The sequence below is a fragment of the Xenia sp. Carnegie-2017 genome, unplaced genomic scaffold (assembly GCF_021976095.1).
Source record: "Xenia sp. Carnegie-2017 unplaced genomic scaffold, XeniaSp_v1 HiC_scaffold_19, whole genome shotgun sequence".
Taxonomy (NCBI): Eukaryota; Metazoa; Cnidaria; class Anthozoa; order Malacalcyonacea; family Xeniidae; genus Xenia; species Xenia sp. Carnegie-2017.
Window position 1 is genome coordinate 9,920,018 of NW_025813481.1, and position 8,204 is coordinate 9,928,221.

At 35.4% G+C, this 8,204-nt stretch overlaps 1 non-coding gene across 1 annotated transcript; it reads left to right on the top strand.

The window, feature by feature from the left end:
- Positions 1–1,231: 1,231 nt before the first annotated feature.
- On the top strand, positions 1,232–1,306 carry Trnaa-ggc. The gene has a single exon. It is a non-coding gene; the product is annotated as a tRNA-Ala (tRNA).
- Positions 1,307–8,204: the final 6,898 nt, after the last annotated feature.

Below are 8,204 nucleotides of genomic sequence, written 5' to 3' on the forward strand. Positions count from 1 at the left end.
TAAGTGTAGGCACAAAGTTCCACAACAAAATAGACAGAAAGATAGAAATAAAAGTAAATACAAAGTTAAAAAACGGACAGAAAGGAAGACACAAATTGGTAGACTACAAAAAAAAAACACACAAAAACAGATACAAAGTTAGACAAGGTGGACAACAAAGGACGCAAATTGATAGATACAAAAATAAACAAAACGATGTCTTTTTAAATGGTTCGACCGATAACGGAGTTAAAAAACGCCCATTTAAGCCATTCCATTGGTCAATAGCCAGATCAGTGGACGATCTGGAATATTCTCGACCGATAAGCGGGGTGGCCGGACTTATAAGGGAGTCCAATTGCTATCGTGTAATTGGTTCGTTTAAATTTTTGTCTTACTATGATTGGTTTGACCCATTTTGACTGATAGCCAACTGAACTAACATAGTCAAGCTCACTGTCTGAATTGAATGTTTGATCGTTTCATAGTAATTTTCTAAAGCATGATAGAAACTAAGGCCCTGTTCACACGATATCGGATTGGTTAAATACCGGATTACTTTTCGTACCGGATAGGCCTTGCGTTCATTCGGCTCCGCTGAAATCCGATACGCTTTATATGGTTTTTCCGGAGCGATTTGACTCCGCTGTGAAAGTGGTATAAAAACCAATCCGATACGTTCCGTTGTCGTGTGAACGCTCGAATCCGATACGTTCCACTTTGGCAACTAAGAAGTCCGTGCGATTTTTCAAAAATGAAAGCAAACATAGCGATACAAGCTATGTTTTAAATGAATAATCCGACAGCAAATATAATATATCTTCAACATGGCAAGTTTAAGCTTTTAACAATGTATTATCGCAGTGTGAAAAGCTTCTTTCTAGTATTATAGTATATAAATAATATATTAATCCTAACTCGGTTTTTAATATGCACATGAAAAACATGTGACTTGGACGAGATTTAAACTCGCACCTTCAGGATACTAGTCCGCAGCTCTACCTGTTGAGCTACCAAGCCCACAGCGATTGGAGACGAGTCAAATCTGTTTAAAACTCCGTATGGACGAGAGATTCTCGCCACTATAGCAGTTTACTGGATGGCACCATGTTTCGACTTTATTCCAAAGCCATCATCAGAGTATATATATAATATATTAATCCTAACACCGTTTTTAATATGCACATGAAAAAAAACAAAAAAAATAAAAAAAACATGTGAGCCCAAAAAAATTGACCTGCTCACCACTGTGTGACTTCATAGCTCAGTTGGTCAGAGCACTGCACCGGCATTGCAGAGGTCATGGGTTCGAATCCCGTTGAGTTACCTGAATTTTTCAGGTTCATGAGACAATTGCTTAAATTGTCCAGCAAAGTGCGAAGATCATATCTTCATTCACTTTCATAAAACATTCTTTCAAAATAGAAGAATGTTGATTTTACTTTTATTTGATGTTACATTTATTTACTTACAATAATTTTTTATCCACATTCTAGGCTGTAACATATCATGTTCACATTTTGGGAATACATCCTTATGTCCCTCATGGATGGCGCATATATGGTTGAGAACTGACAACCTTTTTGCCTTCACAAGTTCTCCATTACCGTTACTGGAAGCAGCACACCATTACACATGGTTGGAAATTGACTGGGCCTAATCTGCCAATAATTTGCAAATACTTTTTTTTGATGCTGCCAAAATTTTCTTTTTGATTCCTGTTGGATTTTGATTAGTGATGAAATATGTGAAAAGCTGGTTTGTAATGACAATCTATATCTTTTGCTACATGCCGTGCATCAAAGCAGTGCTCAATTTTTGGTCTTCGCTTTGACATGCAGGCTTTGATTTGAGCATGCCTGTCTGTGTTTATTGACTTCACCTTCTTTCCACTTTCATCAAACTTTGCCAGACATCTTGTTAATCCCTCAACTTCCATTGCTCCAGAGTTTGACACTTCTTTAGACTGTTTTTACATAAATATGTGAGTACTCTAACCATGTTTTATGTACGGTTGTTGAAAAATTGTTATCTGAACAAGTTGTGTGTCTAAAATGTTGCTAGATTCCAAATCTATTCAGCTATATGACCCATACTTGGCACAATATCCAGGTGAATCACATCTTCCATTTCCTCCAAGGTTAATGTTCGTTTCTCTGATTGATTCTAGAAGATGCTTTTGGTGCATACATTTGAAACACTGCATGGGTATCAAATGCGCTGTTTGAATATAGCTATATGTGCGCTCTGACAGAAATTTTATGCCTGAATGACGAAGGAATTGAACAACTTTGCTTGGGCTGCTACCACTAAACAAGATGCTGGCAGCAAAGACCAAGTTACCCAATTGCATTTTTCTATGCAGAGGTTGGCTATTCCAGTCTCAAACATAACTACAATGACATTTTGCTACTACCAGTGGTCTTGGTCACAATAGAACAGCTGTCACCACAACATGGGCATTGACTCACTAACTGTCTCAGGCAACTATAAAACACTATGTATTTTTCCTCATTTTGAACATCTTCCCTATGACATAAAAATTACCATCAGAATCAGAGCGATAAACGTTACGTTCTGAGAAACATATGATACAGAAAAGCAATGTGAAAAATAGTTTGGTAACTGAATAGTTGGTACTAACGTCGCATTGTCATGATCGGATTCTTCACTTTTGCTTAAATCATTTGAACATTCAGATCCTGATCCATCGAAGCTATTGCTCATTGTCGACGTGCCATACAGCGCTGTCATCAAAATTTTCAATTTCACATGACGTTGTCTGTGTGCTGGGATTTTTTGTTGAAATTAACTCAGCCTCCGTACCTTAGCATAAAATTATCGTATTGCTGGATTTTTCACAAATATCAAAACGGCCAAATGGAAAGTCTATACCTCTACTTATCATACTTGGCACTTTTGTTTGAATGGTCCTTGATCTGTCGTGTTTTTTGCGGGTGGATTGTTATGCCTGCTTGACATTTTGTATAGCTTCATGTGCCATAATGACTGGTCTAATTATAAACATCTTCTTACACAATCATCTGTATTAAAACTTAAATCAGGAAAAATACATTGTATAATGATCATGAACGAAAAATACTGAAGTATCTGTTTATATAAAGTTAGTAATGTTGATTTAAGACCGTACATTTCATCTTTTATTCAATTACGCTTGATTAAAGGAATGTACACTTATGCTTCTATGTTACCATCAGAAACCACAGCAAATAACCCTTCAGCAGGAACAATTTTGGCCACATCAAGCTGCTTATCGTAGTCGTACACCATATTTCCCGATAATATCTCTTCACAATCGTTATTTCCAATTAAAGAACGAATTTCACTAAAATCTTTCATTTGGAATGAAAGTAAAACATCACAACCAAATATTTCCCAAATAAATTAAGATAATGTGTTGTGTTTAAATACAGCAAATCAGCGAGTCCGTTGTTAAAACTTCTTCGTCAAGGAATCTATCACAAACCTTCATTTAAGTCTGAATTTAACGAAATTTTAAAAGGAACATGCTAGAGACTAGAGCCTGACGTGTGATGACGAATGATGACGACAAATATTTTTTTTTCCTTCAATTTTTGGCTTCGGTTATCATTCCAGTTATTTAAATGTCGAGTTCACTGCGTCTGCCACAGCCACTGCTTCGATTTTGCTTCGTTTCTTACCCTTGTCGTAAAAATTTTGTAAGCCTCATTTTGGCGCCCCTGTGCCTTGGCGCCCGGGGACATATGTACCCCAGCGCCCCCTCTAGCTACGCCTCTGCAACCGTCAATCCTTAAACTGCGTTTTCGAACTTCATTGCCTTCTGCAATAGGACTGCTAATTTATTAAATTTGTATGAACAGTTCATACATTAATAACGTCTACTTTTCCAAACTATCGAACCAACGCTTGCAAGCTATATTTAAAGATAATTATTCGGAAGTGGTTTTAGGCGTTTTCATGACTTGTAACTTTGCCATTCCTTTTCAACTTACATCCTACCGCAATGACGCATTGCGGTGAGAAAGTGTTCCCTTCACATGATTATAGAATTTTACATCAATTTAATAATATCAGTTATATCTTATAATCTATAATAAGACACAGTCACACGTTACATAATTTGACATGACAATTTACAACACTCTTTCTCAAAGGAGGAGAGAGAAATTGTGAGATTTTCGTAAAAGCAGTCAATTTCGGTTAATCTCAGCGGTAATGGAACAAGTCCTCCATTTTTTGGCGAAGAAAGTCTTTTTTTCATTACACGCCCACCCCGCCACTTCTCTTACACCACACCATCCTTTCTTAATTTCTTGCTAGAAGTTGTCTTATTTTATACATTTGCATTTTCCAAAATTTACGTTTTCCTTCTATTAGATGGATTAAGTGTAGCTTTAATTGACTTTTTCTTTCGGCGGTTTGAATGAGCAAACAGTTTTATTGTTTGTCATCAGAATCGTTGTTTGATGGTCGATATTCCCTGAACAGTCGTTGACTCATCAATTTGGCAATCTTTCTTTGAATACATATGCAAATAATTTCTGTTTAAATATTTTGTGATGTTTTGACTAGTACAAACGTCAAATGACGTTTTGATGTTTTAACTGATTTTGTTTGTTAGCGATTTTTATTTAAAGAAAAATCAGCGGGGCAGAGCTGAATTTATGAATATTCACATTTCCCAACCTGGTGTCAGGAGTGCAAGCACACCAACATCAAAAATCGCAAAGAAAAGGACCATTTTCTTTGAAGTACAGTGTTTTTTTTTCTTTGTGACAAGGTTTTAAAGATTTATATTAAAAAAATAGCCCGCTATAAGTTTATCAGTCTTTGGGAACGCTGCAATTTTATTCAATTTTGATAAAAATAAAAACAAACCGAACTTGTTGTCGCCGCAAAAATTATGTTGCTTTAGTGTAATCAAAAAAAGATATCTTTAGTGAAAATAATTTTTTGAAATGGAGTACTACCCTCTCGTCTAATTTTTCCAGTAATCTTCTCTTTCAGTATTATCAAAAAGAATCAAAACAACAAATCAACATACAGATATAAATCAGTTAGCCAAAAGAAACTTTTTCCACGCTGGGGCGAAAATATGACGCTATATGTGGTGGAAAGAGGAGGGGGAATATTCATATATTCAGCTCTGCCCTGCTGATTTCTTTTGAAATTAAAATTGCAAACAAAAGAAATCAGCAGGACAAAGCTGAATATATGAAATATTTAGTTGTAAACAACAGAACGAGCCTTTTTATTGTGTAAAACACCGACGTTTGCGAAGCAGCTACGGCTATATTTTTCAATAATGATATTAAAGAATCGATAATACAATGATTTTGCGAGAGCATAGGACTCTTTACAGTAAAAAATCTTCACTATTTTAAGTTTTATGTACGATATATTTGTACTATTTTATTGTTTGTTTACCTTTCACTTTGCGTACGAAATACATGAAAGTTTTGCAGGTCATATTTTCCTTTTTAATGTACATCTGCCTCAAAAAAGGTTCTAAATTAAAGCCTGGATGCTCGAAAATAGTACTGTAAACTAATTTCTTACAGAATGAAGAAATATACCTACTTTCTTTGCTTAAAACGACATCGTAGTCGCGACTACGAATTTTTTACAAAACATCGTACTCAGATTGATGATGGCTACGTGTTTTTGTTGTCGCAACAATGTTTTCGCGCCAAAATGACGTAAATCGTACTCGTAGTCGTACTCGTAGTCTCTGCTAAAACTCCCTAATATTTAGCCTTGACTGTATTAGAGGCATTGAATATTTTATTCGTGTAATAATAAAAAAGAATTGTTGTTCAGTTTCTAAAATGTCAAATGACAAAATAAAATTGGCAAAAAAACGAGTACTTTGTTTACTTTGCTTTTCTGAGTTCTAGGTATACCTACCTATTTAAGCCACAAAAATATTGTAGCATCCTCCTAAATGCACAAACTTTCAGAGTTTAAAAAATTTGAGAGATTAAGTAAGTAAAGGAAAAATGTGTTTTTTAAGAAGCATTTTTTATGTAACAAAAAAACAAACATTGCAAGTTTAAAGTGCTTATATTACGAATTTTAGCCCCCTTTTTTATGAGCTTAATTGAAAATTTGGATTATTTGAAGAGCTATGACATGTCGCTGAACTTAAACAGATAGATATAAGTTCCTTAATTTTGCCTCCAAAATCAGGTACTATTTGCGCCATATTGATATTTGTGACGTAGGCAGAGTCAGGAGTATGGAAAGGTAAGTTAGTAGATGGAGTTTTAACTTGTTCAGGTTGGTTAGTAGCATCAGAGAGTAGTTTCCATTCAAACTTGAAAGACAGTAAAAAATACTAAAGACTACTCTTCAGCAAAGGAGGACCAGGTAGGTTGTACAAAATGGCGAAAAATGGACCAATTTCAGCCAATAAACTCTTGAAATGATCGCTAGACTTTTAGCTACAAGATTATACCATAAAGTAAGGCCAATGAACAATTTTGAAGGAAGAAGATCAAAATTTCGAAGAGCACCGCCGGAAACGTCATGTAAGCTACACTTGATCTTCAAAATTCAATGGCCTTGAAATACATTCAAGTACTTACGATCAATTACAAATGTGCGAACTGCGAAGCATTATTATACTTTTCAACTATTGCAACATTGCTTATAATGGCAGCGGTATTTTCGGAACCATACCTATTCTATATTTGTTAACAAAAAAATCACAGGCGTGTCGGATTATCGGTTAAGTGTAAGGCATACACGTCAGAAAACTGTTTTAAGGTCCATTCACACGATCCGATTTGAACTCGTATAAAGTGAGCCTCCGACAGCCTGTCCGTCAATCTAAATAATCGGTTCGAATTAGAACTTTCTTTTTCATCCGACAAGATCAAAGGCAGCCAACTAGCCAAATAACATAGATTTTAAAAAGACTTTGAAGCAGGAAAAAAATAGGGAAATTATATCAATAAATGTACTGGATACCACAAATGGCTGTTTACACGACTATAAGTAAGTAAACCAATATAAATATCAACAAAATTATCGGACCGTCTAAAAAATCAACCAAAAGTCGGAACCGAGACAATCAGATCCAGCAAATCGGATCGTGTGAACGGGCTTTTAAAAAAGTCGATGACGATAAAGTATTCATCCCAGAAATGGTTTTTGGTGAAATTAAATGATAATAAATTCATCATTCAAATTTTACAAAGTCTTGGGGATTCATGCACTTTTCTCAATGTGAGTACTGTCACGTCACATGCTATCTAAGGGATTGCGTTTGATAAAAGGGTTTAGGTTAGAAAGTTACTTGGGCGTTTCAGTGATCAAAGTAATAAATGTACGCACTGCGTACTATTTTATTACAGTTCCCAAGCACTTCTGTTGTACTTGATTGCAAGATATGATTAACGGAGATATTGTTAAGTTAAAGTGCTTATATTACGAATTTTAGCCCCCCTTTTTTATGAGCTTAATTGAAAATTTGGATTATTTGAAGAACTATGACATGTCGCTGGACTTAAACAGATAAATATAAGTTCCTTAATTTTGCCTCCAAAGTCGGGTACTATTTGCGAATTTTTTACGACTCCATATTGATACTTGTGACGTAGATAGTTGAACACGTCTGTTTTCGTCAATATAATATTATAATATAGGAGGTGATTTTGTTGTCGTTTTTCTTGTCTTAAAAACAAATAATGACACTATTTTCAATAAAATATTAAAAAACAAGTTTTCCGGAAAGTATGGCCTCCAATCAGTGCTCAGATAATTCGAATTCGATGTCTGAATGCGTATCTGATTCGAGCTCGGAATCCGTGGGTTATGTCGAGCATTTAAACGACTTCGCATATGACGATGAACCGCTCGCAGGAGATGGTGATGAAGTGCATACTCCAGATGATCCCGATGGAATTCTCCCCGCGACATTAGAACAACGAAGTGATGGCGTAATTCCACTCGGTGAATGGTAAGTTGTTGTTTTCTCCTGTTTGTAATATACATAAAGTTACTTCATAAACCACAATACTTCCACGTTTCAGGTGTAATTGTCAATGCTGTCATACCGATTTGTTAGAAGGCGCATTAGAGTACAGATGCTGTAGTGTTGTAGACACGCCCCTTAAAAGTGACAAGGACATGTATATATATAGGAATGAGGAATGTTGTTGACAGACAGATATTAGAGAGCACAATAGATAGATACTAAAGGAAGAATATAAATTCTA